Genomic DNA, 15,386 nt, shown 5'->3' with positions numbered 1-15,386 from the left:
GCAAACCCTCCACAGAAGGACCTGGTCTGTTCCATGATGGCAGCCGAGCCTGGGTGAGTCAAAGTCTCTTGTTATACAGCCACGCCCCAGAGACCCTGACTATGGGGGAGAGAGACACCCACCCACCAGAGATCCTTAATGGTCTAGGGTGCACCCACACACCAGGGATTCTTATGGGTGGGAGGAATGGAGACAGCCAGACACACTGAGATCACTTCCTCCCAGGAGCCTGGGCCAGACAGGGAGACACAGTCCCCCTTTACAGATCTGCCAGACAACCTTCCTCCCACCCCCTCCACACAATGTTCTTATCTGGAGGTGAAGCCAGGGAAATCACATGGAGGATTCTTATCTGGGGAACGGGGGGGACCCACTTACCACCAGGGATTCTTAAGGGCAGGAGGAACAGGGACTCCCACCTCTGCAGCATGGGGGTGGGTCGCCTGCTGGGATCATCTGGGCATATTTCACCTCGTCAGTTCCCTGCCATTGCCTTGGGGGCCCCTTGTTCGCTGCCTCTGGTACCCAGTTTGGCCTCCTTCCTGAGGGCTGAAACGCTTTGATCTGTCTAAGGTCTGTGGGATCAATACGTGTCATGGTGTAATTCTGTGTTATTCGGGGGTCAGACTAGCTGAGCTAATGGCCCCTTCTGCCCTTAAACGCCATGAAAACATTTCCCTGGTTTCTCCTTGCGCCTGACAGACACCACGGTGAGGGGCCCAAGAGAAGATCCTGGACACAGCGCTCTGGCTCTTACTTTACTTGGGGACGTCAGCGCTTTCCTAGCAAAGCTGCTGCTAAAGCGCTGGATTTGGGGAACGGTTCGGCTCCGGTTCAGAGATCTGCCTGCGGGGTGTGAACCTGCCACGAGGAGCGGGAAACGCAACCAGCAACGGGAGGCGTTGGCTGAGCTCCAGGCTGCCCCCGTGTGGCCAAAGCTTAGAACTGAGCAGCGGAGTTTAAAGCTGGCGCTGGGAGGGAGCTGAACACGTGGGGCACGAAGGCTCCTGCGTGTAACGCTTGTTGGGTGGGCAGCTGAGCGTAGCTGATTGCCGGAGTTCAGGGCTGCACCCCGGGGTGCTGAGCAGGTGTCTGTGCTCAGGTTGGCCTCGCTATGATGGTTTCAAGGAAATTTGGGGCCACCAGTTCCCCCTAGGGAGAGGGCAGCCAGCCCAGTAAAAGGAGGCTTTCAAAACTCTGGTACCAATTGGCAGTGGGAGAACCGGTCTCTCTTTATGCAGCCCCCCCCCCCCCCCGCCATTCCTCAGGACGAGGGTTGAGCTCAAAGATCTGTGCCCCGTGTTTTCACCTCCATGTGAGGCGCACAGTGCAAATAACCCTCAGCACATCAGCTCAGTTCCAGGCTCCACTTCCACCCACTCAGAGCGCAGAGCTCCCAGGCTGAGCCTGAAGTTGGAAGTGGGAGACCCTGTCACCAGCCAGGCCCCGTGGCTGGTGCCTGTGATCCCAGCTCCTGGGGAGGCTGAGGCCAGCAGATCGCTTGAGCTCAGGAGTTCTGGGCTGCAGGGGGCTGTGCCAATCGGGTGTCTGCCCTAAGCTCAGCATCAATAGGGTGATCCCAGAAAAGCTTGGGGTCCCCAGGTTGCCTAAGACGGGGTGAACCAGCCCAGGTCAGAAATGGAGCAGGTCAAAACTCCTGTGCTGATCAGTAGTGGGATTGTGCCTGTGAATAGCCCCTGTAGCGTATCCTGGGCAAGACAGTGAGACACAGTCTCTTTTTATACAGACACCCCCACATAGAGCCTGCAGGGGGGATGGGAGCACCCACACGCTGGGGATTCTGACTTGGGGGGAGGGACGCACCCAAGCAACACGGATCTTGAAAAGGGGAACAGAGACACCCACAGATCCCGGATGGGGGCAGGCAGGGGAAACCACACACTGGAGCTAGTTCATGGGGTGGGGGGCAGAGACACCCACCAGAGATCCTGGATGGGAGCACCCACATGATGGGGATCTTGAACTGGGAGGAGGGAAGCTCCATGTACCAGAGGTTCTGAAGGGGAAACAGGGACACCCACACACCAGGTGTCTTGCAGCAAGAGCTGTGGTCTTCATTTACACAGGGCAGTGATGGGGAATTAACCACGTCCCTTGCGGAGCTTGTTCCACTAGATAATTAGGCAGACTGGGATAACAGGGGCTGTGGGTCAGGAGTGAGGGGCACCAGCAGAGCTGTGAGTCTGGAGGTCAGGACTGGGATAGCAGGGGCTGCGGGTCGGGAGTGAGGGGCACCAGCAGAGCTGTGAGTCTGGAGGTCAGGGCTGGGATAGGACGATGAGCAGAGGGTGATTGGTGGATGGGCCCATCTCTCTGGTTCTCTGGGCCAGGGAAGAATGATGGGATTGGAGTTTTGTTCTTGTTCAGTCTCTCCAGCATTGCTCCAATCCCTTAAAGCAGGGTCTCAACCTCAATTTACCTTAGGGCCAGGGCCAGTCCTCCAGTCCTCCCAGTGGGCCAATAATGTCACTCATACTGCCCAGAACCCGCCCCCCAGAACTCCACCCTCCACCTGCCTAAGGCTCTGGGAGGGAGTTTGGGTGGGGAGAGGAGGTCTAGGGTGCAGGCCCGGGGCGGGGGATGGGGGTGCCGGCTCGGGGGGGAGTTGGGGTGCAGACGGGGTGAGCGGCTGGTCTCTGGGAGGGAGTTGGGGGGGGGAGGGGTTCTGGGGTGCAGGCTCTGGGATGGAGTTTGCAGCGCTGTAACAAGGGCGAGGCGAGTGAGGCACTTGCCTCGGGTGCGCAAAGTGGAGGGGCGCAGCTCTACCCCGTTCAGCGGCGCTTCGGTGGCAGCTCTACCGCTGCTGCTTCTTCAGCAGCACGGCAGTTAGTCCTTCTCTCCGAGAGGCACTCAGGGACCTGCTGCCGAATTGCCACTGAAGGATGAATGAAGCAGCGGCGGCAATTGGGTGGCAGGTCCTTCCTCCAACAGGACTCAGGGACCTGCCACCAAAAGCCTGGAGCCGGCCCTTGCCTTGGGCACAAAAAGTCCTTGTTATGGCTCTGGGAGTTTGGGTGCTGGGTGCAGGCTCCGGGCTGGGGCAGGGGGAACAGGAGGAAGGGTTGGGGTGCAGGCTATGGGAGGGAGATTGGGGCGGGCGGGAGGGGTGTGTGCAGGAGGGGTGCAGGCTGTGGGAGGGAGTTTGCGGGCTGGGGGGTGGGGAAGGAGGGCGTGCAGACTCTGGGAGGGGCCGGCAGCCACTGGAGGGAACAGACAGATGCTGCTCAGCTCCACTGCACTGCCGGGGTCCCTGGGGGAGGGGGTGAGCGCCTGGGGGCAGCAGGTGGGGCCAAGGGACTGACCCGGTCCCAAAACTGCTGGAGCCCCACGGGCGAGACCTGAGAACCAGGACTGCCAGCCAGACAAACACCTTTAAGAGGAGGCGTCCCTCTGCCTGTCAAAAACTGATCTTCCTCCTTCAGTTCAGTGACAGCCTGAATTGTTCCTTATCCCGCCAGAGCTGGAGGATTGAAAGCAGCAACATCAAACCCCTGTGTAGCTCGCAGAAATGGACATAAACACTCCCTGGTATCTGAGGAGATTTCAGCTTTGCCCTTGGTCAACTACAAGGCTAAAGGGAAAGGAGGTGGTGCCAGGTATAAAGAGTGAAACACGACACATCATAGTTATGCCCATGGTGGCTGCAAAATCTTTGATGTACTTCTTCTTATCAGCAGTGTATTGTTTTCTCTGGAGCCTAGGCCTTGACCAAGAAATTTGTACTTTGCTAAAATAATCAACTGCCCTGGTGAAGACAATGGACTTGACACCCACTGGGGTGTCCCTACACAGGTACAAGTACTAACAACAGTGGCTGCCTTTAGCCATAGATTTTAATCGGGCAATAAATACAAACCCCTGTTAAATCATTTCTCAGCCCGAGTCCTTCACCCACATTCCCTAGAGCATTGGGCCACCATGTGGACGTTTCCTTTCCGACCTCAGTTTCACACAGAGACAAAATTTCCTTTGCACAGGTCCATGAACAGCAAAACCTCCCTGTGTCTCTGGTCTGAGCCAGGGCATTCGATTCCAGTGAACCCTTCTCTCCTGCAATGGCGACGGTCAGACAGAGGGGACGTGGAACCTGCATCCCTGCCAGGGAGATATTGGCTCGGCTCTTTCTTTCTGCTGCTGTTCGTAGACCATGAAACATCAAGGGTGGAATGCAAGGCTGAGTTCATGCACCAGCCCTAAGTGCCCCAGAGAAATCCTGCCCCCTGCTATTGGAACGATGTGCTGGAGATTTGACTAGGAAAGGGACTGTCTGAATTGTCAGAGTGGGGAATGAACAACAATCTACAGCAATGTCGTTCACACAAACACACTCTCATGCTGCTCCAGCCGGAAGGGAAATGGGCAGGAATTCTCGCTGTTCACCCAAGGACACACTTACACTGATGCGCAGCCATGAGTGTGCTGGGGAAGCTGGTCTGGGCAAACAATTTGAAGTGACAATTCAGTGAGAACAAAATCATCATGCAGTGAAAAAGCTGCATATCAAGTAGTTGTGACCGAGTGGTTAAGGCGATGGACTAGAAATCCATTGGGGTCTCCCTGGGCAGGTTTGAATCCTGCCAACTATGCAAGCGCTGTTGTTATTATTGTAGTCTTATTGCCTGAGCATCCACAGTGCGAACTGGAGATAAATCTAATTTCACTCTGTCTACACTTAAAAGGCTGCTGTGGCACTGCTATAGCACTTTGGAGTAGACAGTGACTGGAGGGGTTTTCCCATCCCTGTAATAGCTGCATTGACAGAACAATTCTTCCTTTTCTTTAGCACTATCTAACCCGGGCTTAGGTCACCTTAACTCTATGGGTTGGGGGAGAGGGGGTCACACCCTGAGAGATGTCACTCTGCCAGTTCAGTGCCCAGCGTACACCAGCCCTTAGATCCCTCCTGGTATTTCAATGCAGGCACTGACCTGTGAGAGGAAAACATCAGCTCACAAACACACAGACTGAATTCCCCACATTTAATCTCGCTGCACTTTCCAGAAAGTCACAAAATTCAATTCATTCTTGCTAGGAGAGAGAAAAAATAAGTGACACTAAGTTTTTCGCTTGATTAAATAAACTTAAGTGTTTAATTAATATAGTAAAAATCTGTACTGATTCCTCTAACTAACACCATAGCGTGAAATAGGAACAGAGACAAATCTTGTCAGTGATGACAAATTTAGCAAATGATCTTCCCATTATTAATTTCCACATTGCCCCTATTGGAGGTCTGGGCATCTCCAGTGTCATTGCTCATGCTCACCTTCCCTAGAATTGTTCTCGGACATTCGACTTCCTCTGCGCCATGGGGCACAGGTCACTTGCTGGAGGATTCCTGCACCTTGAGGTCTTTAAGCCACAATTTGAGGACTTCAATAACTCAGACATAGATTAGGGGTTTGTTACAGGAGTGGGTGAGTGAGATTCTGTGGCCTGCATTGTGCAGGAGGTCAGACTTGATGATCATAATGATCCCTTCTGCCCTTAAGTCTATGAATCTATGAATCTATTCCCAAATTTGGAAAATTGTACAGTTCAGAATGTGAATAGTGACCCCGTCTCCTTCCTGCACCTGCTCTACATTGCTCCACAGCAGCTTCTCCCCCTGCAGAGTCACCCCAGCACCGCAGTGCAGCCGCCCAGGGTTCAGCAGGGGCCCCTGGCAAGGACCGTGAGTGCAGCTAACAATCCGGTGTGCCTGGCAGTGAGGCAGCTGTAAAAAAGCAACCCGACCCCACAAGTCATCATTCATTCATGCCCGTCACCCCAACCGGGGTATGGGCCGCCAACCACAGATCTCCATAGTCTTCTATCCTGGGCCATTCGCTCTAGCTGGTTCCAGGTATAGCCCATTTTTTTGCTATCAACCTGAAGGTCGCGTCGCCAGGTATTTCTTGGGTGGCCTCTTTTCCGCTTGCCTTGGGGGTTCGCCGTCTTTCCTGACTCGTACATGGTCCTCACATTCCATGTGCTGATGGTAATCCTCCTGGTTGTAAGAAGGGTGATCGGCTTAGTGGCTTCCTCGTGGCTTTCACCACCCAGCGTCATGCATCTTCGAGTTGAAGACCCTTCTTTTTCCAGGCTAAAAGTCTCTGTTAACTCTATTGTTGGCGTTTCTGTAGCAAGCTGATTTTTACAGGGTGGAGTTGCTAGCCCCACGCCCAACCCTCCTCCTTTACCCTGAGTTGGGACAGGCAGATGTCCCCATAGGACCTCTCTGGTGGAGTTGACCCCACAAGTACAGAGACTGAATTCCTCAACTTTAACATCATGACCCCCTGTAGAAAGCCACACGTGTCAGTTGCATTTTCACAGGGAGATGCAAAAATCAAGTGACACCAATTTTTAAGTTGAGTAAATAAAGTTGAGGAGATAGTTATTAACCTCACAAAAATATACTAAAGATCCCTCAACATAACACCTGAAGGTGAAATATGAACAGAGACAAACCTTGTCACTAAAGGCTCATTTCCCAAACGATCCTCAAAATGTTACTAATTCCCGCCCGTCCTCCACAGGAGCTCTGTGCATTGTAACTGTTCTGCAGGCAGCTTCCCATTCAATGCTGTTGTGGGACATTCCCAGGCCTGGAAATGTACCAACGACAGAATTTGAAGAGCAAACCTGGCTCCCTGCACCAGGCGGGATTTGAGTGTTTCGTCCCTGTCACTTAGTCTTTGTCAACAGTACAGACGCCAGGGGCAGGACTCCAGGCTGTGCTTGAGGGATCCTGGCACAGGGGCAAGAAAGGATTGTAGATTCTCACCTGTGCTCTAGAGAGGAGGTAATAAGTGAAGGGGGCATTTTTGACTCTGCCCCTTTTCAGTGTCCCCAGAGCTGGAATTCTACATTTCACAGGGCCAAATGACAGGGTGATGTCACTTGGTTAATGACAACCAGTGCTCTAGGTGAGGCTTAAACTCATAATCTCAGCATAGCTCCTCTCAGCACTGCTCTATAAGTACTGTGCGCTAACCAATTGCGCCACTGGAGCACCTACTCATAAGGCTTTTCTGAGACCCCTAGGTTGATACAGGCGAGTGACCCCAAAACATTCTCAGTGGGGTTGAGAGCAGATAGCGACAAGTGGTGTATTCGGTGGGGTGGTTTCATCTTAAGGGTTCCAGGCCCCATTTGACCCTTTTGTTCTTCCCTGTGTAATAACAGAGCTGATTAAGACTCAATGGAGAGTCTTGCTGCAGACCAACAGATCTGAAATCACTGATAACCAGCTCTAAGCATTAGTCCTGCTTTGGGACAGTGAAGTGCAGGGCCCCAGGGGTGCTTGAACAGGGGGGAACAACACCCTAGGACTTTAAAAAATGGGAGGGCTCTGCCTTGCCACTTTGTAATGGCGAGTGAGGGTGGGGAGGGGACGGAGAGCAGTGAGCGGGAGGAGGGGTCTTGAGGGATGAGGCAGCGCAGGAGCGGGGCCTTGGGGAGAAGGGGGGGCAGGGGCGTTGCCTCGAGTAGAAGGGGTGGGGCTACTGTTCAGGCTCGGGTGGCCACTAATTTTAGGCAGGGCTGCCCGGGGGGGCGGGCAAATGGGGCAATTTGCCCCAACCCCCTGGCCCCACAGGGGCCCCGCGAGCCCTGGCCAAGAATCCCTTCCCTGGCTAGAGGCGCCTTTTTAATTTGTATTCATCCGGCAGCAGTCCGCGTCTTCGGTGGCAGTTCAGTGGCGGGTCCTTCAGTGCTGCCGAAGACGCGGAGCGAGTGAAGGACCCGCTGCCACTGAAGACTTGGATGCCGCCCAGTGAGTACAAGCGCCGCAGCGGGTGGCGCCTTTTTTATGTCCGCTCCCCTGCTTTGCCCCAGGCCCCCGAATCCTCTGGGCGGCCCTGCTTTTAGGGAGCCTGTTCTGCTCCTGGTGGGACCACAAGACGTCCCAGAGCAGAGAGGGTGGCCAGCAGAGCGGTGACAGGGGGGAACGGCAAGTGGCCGGCAATGTGGCCAGACAGCGAAGGGAGAAAGGGGCTTTCCCCCCGGGAGGTGAGAGGTGAACTCTGGGTTTTCACTGACCCAGGCCAGCAGCTGTGGGTGAGGTGCAGTGAAGGGAGGGGCACATCCACAGAGCTTCTGGGGTCTGGATTTAGGAGCCCGAGGCAAAAGGCCACTGCCCAGCGCACTGTGGGTGGGGGGGGTGTTTTGCTCATAGTGTTGTGTTATGAATCCTGATTGTGGTGTTTTCCCAAGTTAATACAAGGTGATTTTCCTCCTTTTTCTTAAAGTTTCTTTTCTACACTCAGTGGTTGTGAGTGGGGAAAGTATCGCCTCTTAGAGGCACCCAGTGGCCAGGATTAGTTTCCCCAGGTTACTGGGCGGGGGCTTAAGCAGACTGTGTGTTGCATTGTTGAAGAGGAGCCCCAAGCACCCAGACAGGGAATTGTAACTTCAACCTTCAGAGTTAGAGCCAGAGGTGCTGCCAGCTGAGCTAGCCAGGCCGCCTAAACGTATTAACCCCTTTCACCGCAAGAGCAAACACACCGGGTACTTCTGTGCTTCTCAGCAGCTGGGAAAGAGCCTCTTGGGGGAAATATCTCCTGCCCCACCGCCAAAAGGAGCCCTTGAGTGGGAACGGTCAGAGGCCCCACTCGGGGGCTGGCCCTGCTTTCCTACCGCCTTGTGATGCTGGCCGCAGAACGAATGCTGGTCTGTGAGTGGCCTTCAGTGGGGGTTCGGCATGGCAGGGAGCCATATCTGCCTTCTCTCAATGGGTCAATTGTACAGCTGATGTTCCTTAATGACCCATCAAACAGGCTAGACAGAACTGACACCAACTTGTCTGGGGTGTTCCCCGGAAGCAGAGCACAAGTTTGAAATACGAGCAGCATAGAGCCAATATTCATAACGTCAGCTACAAAAATGATACACATCTAGAGATAGCATCATTAGAATCAGCCAATCAGAACCTCTCCGTAGACCCCTTACACAACAACCTTTCTACAATATTGGCTGCAAAAATAGAACAGTGGTCGCAACAGTGATCTGTACAGTTACAGCTTATGTCAATAACGTCACAGGAGGTGACACGGCATCAGTGAGACTGATACTGGAATAGCCTCCAGTTTTGGTGTCCTCATTTGAAAAAGATGTTGTGAAATTGGAGCTGGGGCAGCAAAGAGCCACCAAATGTTCTGAGGGCTGAGAAAATGCCTTTTAGTGAGCTACTGAATGAGCTCAACCTGTTTAGCTTATCAAAAGAAGATTGGCAGGTGACATCAATGAAGTGTTGAAGTGCCTTAATGGAGAGAAAATATTGGGTATTAAAGGGCTCTTTAATCCAGCAGAGAAAGGCATAACAAGAGCAAATGGCTGGAAGGTGAAAAGAGACAAATTCATATTACATCTAAGGCACAAATATTCAACAGCGAGCATGATTCACCACAGGAACAAGCTACCAAGGAAAGTGGTGGATTCGCCATCTCCTGATGTCATTTAATGAAGGCTAGATGCCTTTCTGGAAGCCGGCTTGTGTCATACAGGAGGCCGGTGATATGCAGGGGGTCAGATTAGATGCTCTAATCGTCTCTTCTGGCCATAAAGTCGACTAATTTCTGAATAACTGAGTGTAGCATTGGGAGCAGCGCCTGATGTTTTCCTGTCTAGCCGGCTTGCTTCCTAGAACGAACGCTCCTTGAGTGGGGTGATCCACAGGAGTAGCTCAAACCTCCAAAGCACCTGGCCAGGGGCAGGACATTAGCACAGCAAGGGAGGGTGTGGCAGTGACATCACAAAGGCCTTTGCAGGACCTCAGACTATTGGTCCAAGGTGGTGGGGAGGTGGTGACCTCACAGAGAGATGCTGACATCAGCCAGGCAGGACAGCCCTCCACCACCATGTGCAGTGAGTAGGGACACAGTGAAGCACACGCCGCACTTGCTGGCTCAGCCTTGTGCATTGTGGGGTGGCCACCTCCTGTTGATGAGACCTGGTCCCACCGTCTCCATGGAGCTCCAGGCTGCCCTGCTGCCATCCCTGTCTGTGTTGTCTTCTAGCAGTTGACTGGAAGGTGAGCATTGGCCGCATGCCATGTAGCCATGTTGTCTCCAAGGGCGAAAGCAGGAGGAATGGTACCTTCATAGCCCACCCAATATTCCATATCATAGTTAAGGAAAATATTTCAATGACCTCTCAGTAAAAGATCAGAAGCAGCCAGTGTCCGCATCAGTCTACTAGCATTGGTATTTTCTTGAAATTTGTCAGACCAACCTAACTAACACCTAACACACATTTGAAGTTCTTCTTTTCACGCTGTTGCTCATTCTCAGGTTCTGCTTTGTCTCCAGACAGATCCATTCTCTTTCAGGACAGCCTTGCTCTTTCTGTCTGTTTCACTCGCTGAGGTGTCGGAGTAAACACTCCCCTTCCTTCTATTCTCAGACAAACACTAGTATTAAGTGTTTGCTACTGATGGGTCTAGAAAGCATTTGTCAAGTGGAAGATACCGTTTCTGGGGGATTGCTCCCAAGATCCAGTACTTTGGGTTCAAACGTCTCCCAGCTTCCTTGGTGAAAATAGCACCAAGGCTTTTTTGCAATGTACAAGAAGAAAGGAGTTTTTCACCCCAAATGGGACTTGAACCCACAATCTCTGGCTTAGGAAGCCAACGCCTTATCCATTAGGCCACTGGGGCCCTGAAAACCAGTGGAAAGAGGGATGGAAATTCCTCTCAGGATTGCACATTCCTCACATTCAATCAGAAGTCAAATACACCAATTAATCGCCTTACAGAAACATCTGCATCCCCTGGCAGCGAGGCAACTGGGCAGGTCGCTGACAGAGCTGAGCACCACCTTTCTGCCAGCCATCGTTAGAGAAGAACCCCACCCTAGAGTCACCCCTCCCTCCTTCAGCACCTCCACGTCTGTGGCTCTGAGCGGCAGTAGGATGATTAGGGGTGAATCCGGGGCTGAAGGGGGTAAGGTCGGCCTGTAAGAAGTAACCAGATGGGGCAGACCCAGGGGGAGGCTGTGGGCTGCTGGTTGGTTGTTGGGATCCGAGCTCTAGATCAAAGCTGCACAGCGACCTGACACCCAGGGTTATAAGGCCGAAATAGTGACCCTTACTGGCCTTGGTGACCCCAAACCCTTGTTACTAAGGGCATTGAGGAGCCTCTGTCCCTTAATAACTTCTGGGAGCTCCCAGCAGGCTGCGTGGCATCAGCCGCCTCCTGCCTCACAGGTTAGACTCTTGGTGCTGTGCCAGCCGCCTCGCTTGCAGACCCAGTGTAAGAAGAAGGAGGCCCGGTGCTGGCAGAAGAGGGTTTTTATTGATCGAGCTCTGTGTTATGGGCACAGGACGCCCACTCAGTAGCACAGCTGGGGGAGCAAGGAGCAGCTAAGGGCATTGGGTTCCTCCGTGGGGTGTGGAGCAGCCGCTCGCTTTCCTGTTCGCACTCCTCTGCGGTGTGAAAATTGGGGCGGGGAGGCAGAAGCCCCACTTCCCTCCCGAAATGATACCCAGTGGGGGAAGCCAGGACAACAGGGTGGGGCGGCAAGTGGTGGCCAGACTCTCACCACCAGGGTCTAATCTAGCTCAGGGTCCAGCTCAACTTCCTCCCCGCACCACTGGCCCCCAGTCCCCTTCCACCACCAGGTCAGCCCGGCACTAGGGCAGGAACAGGGTGAGGCAGCAAGTCAAGCTGAGCAAGGCAGGCAAAGCGAGTTTTGTCTTCATGGGCCACTCACAATGACGCCCTTTGTGTGCAACTGCTGCAAAAACATCCTGAACAGAGAAGCAACAGGCCAAAACACTGCCACACAGCTGCCAAAGTAGCTCAGTTGGGAGAGCGTTGGACTGAAGATCTGAAGGCCCCTGTTTCAATCCCAGGCATTGGCAGGCCCTTTGATCCTTCTTTGTGCAGGGGGGGCTTGTTTTCTGGGAGGGTGGCAGCAGAAACTTTATATGGGGCAGGTACCTGATTTTGGGCTCCCAGCAGGACAACAGAGAGCATGGGCTTCTCCCCCTAGTTGGCCCACCTGACCTATAAGGATGGGAGATGGGAGCTGTCTTTCCCACATGACTTATTTGTCGACCCAAAATGGCGGGAACAGAGTGAGGCAGGACGGCCCTCGGAGATGGTGCCAGAGGGGGCAGGGACTTGGGAGGGAAGCTCCTCTGCAAAGCTGAGTGACGACAGTACTGGGGAAGGGGCATCTGGCACCTGGAATGTGGCAGGGATTCAGAGGCCCAAGAGGAGGCACTTGATGTTAAGGTGTGAAAGGAAAGATCCATGGTAGGAACTGGCTCCCTTCCTCTGGACCACACAGTGTTTGCTGTTGGGGCGGATTTTAATTGTCTCAGCCGCCTGAGAACCGCTGGTCCCGCTTTCTCAACTGTGAGAGGAAACGTTTTTACAATGAGCACTACCTGGGGCAGGTCTGTAGCGAGGTCAGCTTAGAGGACGTGTTTCTCCATAGCAGAACCAGTGGAGGGTGGGCGGTAGCCTCCTAGTCCTCTGACCCGAGCTCACAGCAGCTGCAGAGGGGATACACCTTTCTGCAGGGACAGACCAGGAGTCGCACTGACCGGATTTACGTGAAGGAGAGCACGTCGACATGGCTAATCTATGGGGCACCAGGTGAGTGGCAGAGGTTTCAGGTGCTGAGAGTTTGCCTGACCCCTCAGGGACACAGTGTGAGGGGGTGTCCCAGGGATCTCTGTGAAAGGAGCAGAACAGGATTTACTTGGGGTGGGGAGAGAATTGAGAGTGGCTCAGGGGGTTGGACAGAGGTATTGCCCGGGTGAGAGACTGGCTAAAACACAGGCCTCGCTATGAGCAGGATTTGAACCTGCGCAGGGGAACCCTATTGGATTTCGACTCCAACGCCTTAACCACTCGGCCATCACAGCTGGGAGGACAAAACTGCCCCAATGCCAGAGAAACTGGTAAAGAATCACAATGCCCAGGTGTGAAGTCATCTGAACTACAGAATTCCCACCGCAAACCTGGCCCCCAAAGCACAGGGGGGATTGGGGGTTTGTTCTCTTTGCTTAGCCATGTGCAGTCGCACAGAGAGCTGGTTTAAAGTCTCCTCCCACAGAGCGGGAAGGGGAAATGATTCTCAACTTGAAGCCTGAGGTGAATGAGGATGTCTGGACCAAGGGGCCAGGGACTGGCCTTTGCTAGAGAAACCACTGTCAAGTTTTAGCCAATTAGGACAAGTCAGCAAATAAGAACAACCTCAGGTCTCAGTAGCTGCTGCAGGTAGCAAAGTCCTACAGGGAGCAGTTTCTGGCACTACACCTGTGCAGCTCTGCTCCCCGGCTCTTCTCGGGCTCCTGCTCTCTCCTTAGCTCTGCCCCACTCTGGCCCAGGCAGTTCCAGCTCCCACGGAGGATGGGACCCCCTGGCCTGGTGACTCCCCCATTACACTGCCTGGCCTGTCAGTGCGGCTAACTTGGAGCTTTGGCCTCTCCCCATTGCCCCTGAGGACTGTCAGTCTCAGGGTCCTGATTCCCCATTGGCCCTTCCCCCGGGACTGGGAACTAGCCAACCAAACCCCGCCCCCTCCCACGCTAAGTTTTAGTAAAGGGCCAAGAGCCCCCTTACACAAGCCAGCCCCGTGAGGGTCACCAATGTGCAGAGAGGGCAGCATGAGCTGGTCCCATGGTGTAACGGGCAGCACTCAGGACTCTGAATCCTGCAATCTGAGTTCAAATCTCAGTGGGACCTTGTGGTAAAGCCCTGGAGCTCCTAGTGTTCAACTTCCCTGTCTCCAGTTGTGCAAGAGCCAGTCTTTCCTCTCCTGCTGGGTGACTCACACCTCCTAGAGCCAGGTCTCTGGCTGGGGTGGCCACAGTGGGTTGGGGCTCTAGAACTTGCTACCCTGATGGTTGGGATCCTTGCTGCTTCACCTGATGCCCACAAGTTTGGCCCTGGTGCTTCCTGACACACTTTTCCTGGGGCCCACATGGTGCTTGAAGAAAGGAGGGTCAGGGCTGGTATTGATAGTCAGGGCTTGGCAGGAGGGAAGAAGATTCCCAGGCTGGAGCCCCACACACCTTCCCTCCTCCTCTGGGCACCTAGAGCAGAGGCGGCCCAGCTCTGTCTGCTGGATACCTGGGCAGAGTAGGTGAGTTCATGTAAATACAGTCTGGTCCCAAAGCCTCCCAACCCTGGCTCGCCACTAGCTGTCAGGTAGAGCTCATCCACACCTCGCTTCCAAATCATCATTTGAAATTCTGAGGTTGGCCAACATTGCCGGGCCAAGGCACCGACATTGTCAGCAAACACAACAGCTGGGTGAGGAAACCTGGCTTTGTCCAGACTTTTCAAACCTATTTTACTTTCTCAGGTACAAGTATTTGTCATACGTTGGAGCTGCTGTTTAAGTGTGTGTTAACGTTGCAATTTCCATGTGGATTTGCTACCGATGGCAACATTGGCAGCGCTGCATGTTCCTACCTGACCACTGGGGGGGGGGGTGTTGGGGAAATTCGGGGAAGGGGGTGCACAACCCCCAGGCTGGGGGGCGTATATGGAATGCCCAGTTTCACTGAATTGAGTCTCCAACTGCAGCCCCGCAGTAGGTCCCATCAGAGAGGAGCTGCAGTGTCTAGGCAGTGGGATGCCTGTGCCTTTAAGAGCCCAGCCCTGGGAAGCCCATGCTGAGAGGTGCTGCCTGTGGGAGGAAATAGAAAAGCCCTCTGCTCCCCGACCCTGTTTTTGCAAACACTGGAGTCTCAGCCCCGGGTAACTGTTACCCTCGGCCCTGCCTGTGCCGGGGTTTAACCCTCTGGCAGCGCCTCCCCCTGGGCTTAACCCGGCTCCTTCCCCCCTCCCTGACTTTGCCCTTCAGCCCCTCTCCTAACTCTGCCTCCAGCTGCTTGACCCCGACCAGTCAATTTCCACCCCTGCTCAGACCCTGGCCACCCCCCTCCTCTGAGTTACCCCCTTTGCCCCTCTTTAATCCCTGTAAAAAGTAGGGGGGGCTGGGTCCCATTCTCAGGGCGGGGGTTGGGCATCTGGCCCCTGCCTGCCCAATGCTCAAAGCGCCCCCCATGATCTTGCGGATGTTTGCCGAGTGCTGCAGGGTCACCTGCAGGGAGAGAGAGACGCGGTTAGGAGGTGAGGCAGCCAAGGGTGCCTCACCCAACACTGAGATGCAGCCACCTCTGGGGTGGGTTGCACAAGTCAGCAAATGAATTTGGAACAGGAAATGCACTGAAAGGACTGAGGCAGCTGCAGGAGGTGGAGAAAACCAGAAAAAGCAGGAGCCCTGGATCCCAGCCCTGCCCCTCCCTCACTCTACCCACTAAACCTCCTCCCCTCTCCTCCCAGAGTTGGGGGGAGAACCCAGGAGTCCTGGTCCCCAGCCTTGCCCACCCCCATATTCCATCCACCAGCTGCCCCCCAA

At 54.2% G+C, this 15,386-nt stretch overlaps 3 non-coding genes and 1 pseudogene across 3 annotated transcripts; 2 read left to right on the top strand and 2 right to left on the bottom strand.

The window, feature by feature from the left end:
- The window catches only part of LOC120375649, a 276,817-nt pseudogene that overhangs the window by 194,272 nt on the left and 67,159 nt on the right, over positions 1–15,386 (top strand).
- TRNAR-CCU lies at positions 10,588–10,660 on the bottom strand. The gene has a single exon. It is a non-coding gene; the product is annotated as a tRNA-Arg (tRNA).
- On the bottom strand, positions 12,798–12,879 carry TRNAS-CGA. Its single transcript has one exon. It is a non-coding gene; the product is annotated as a tRNA-Ser (tRNA).
- TRNAQ-CUG lies at positions 13,631–13,702 on the top strand. Its single transcript has one exon. It is a non-coding gene; the product is annotated as a tRNA-Gln (tRNA).

Source organism: Mauremys reevesii, linkage group 12, assembly GCF_016161935.1.
Source record: "Mauremys reevesii isolate NIE-2019 linkage group 12, ASM1616193v1, whole genome shotgun sequence".
In the NCBI taxonomy this organism is placed as follows: domain Eukaryota; kingdom Metazoa; phylum Chordata; order Testudines; family Geoemydidae; genus Mauremys; species Mauremys reevesii.
The sequence above is the reverse complement of the archived record's forward strand: the minus strand, read 5'-3'. Positions and strand labels throughout refer to the sequence as shown.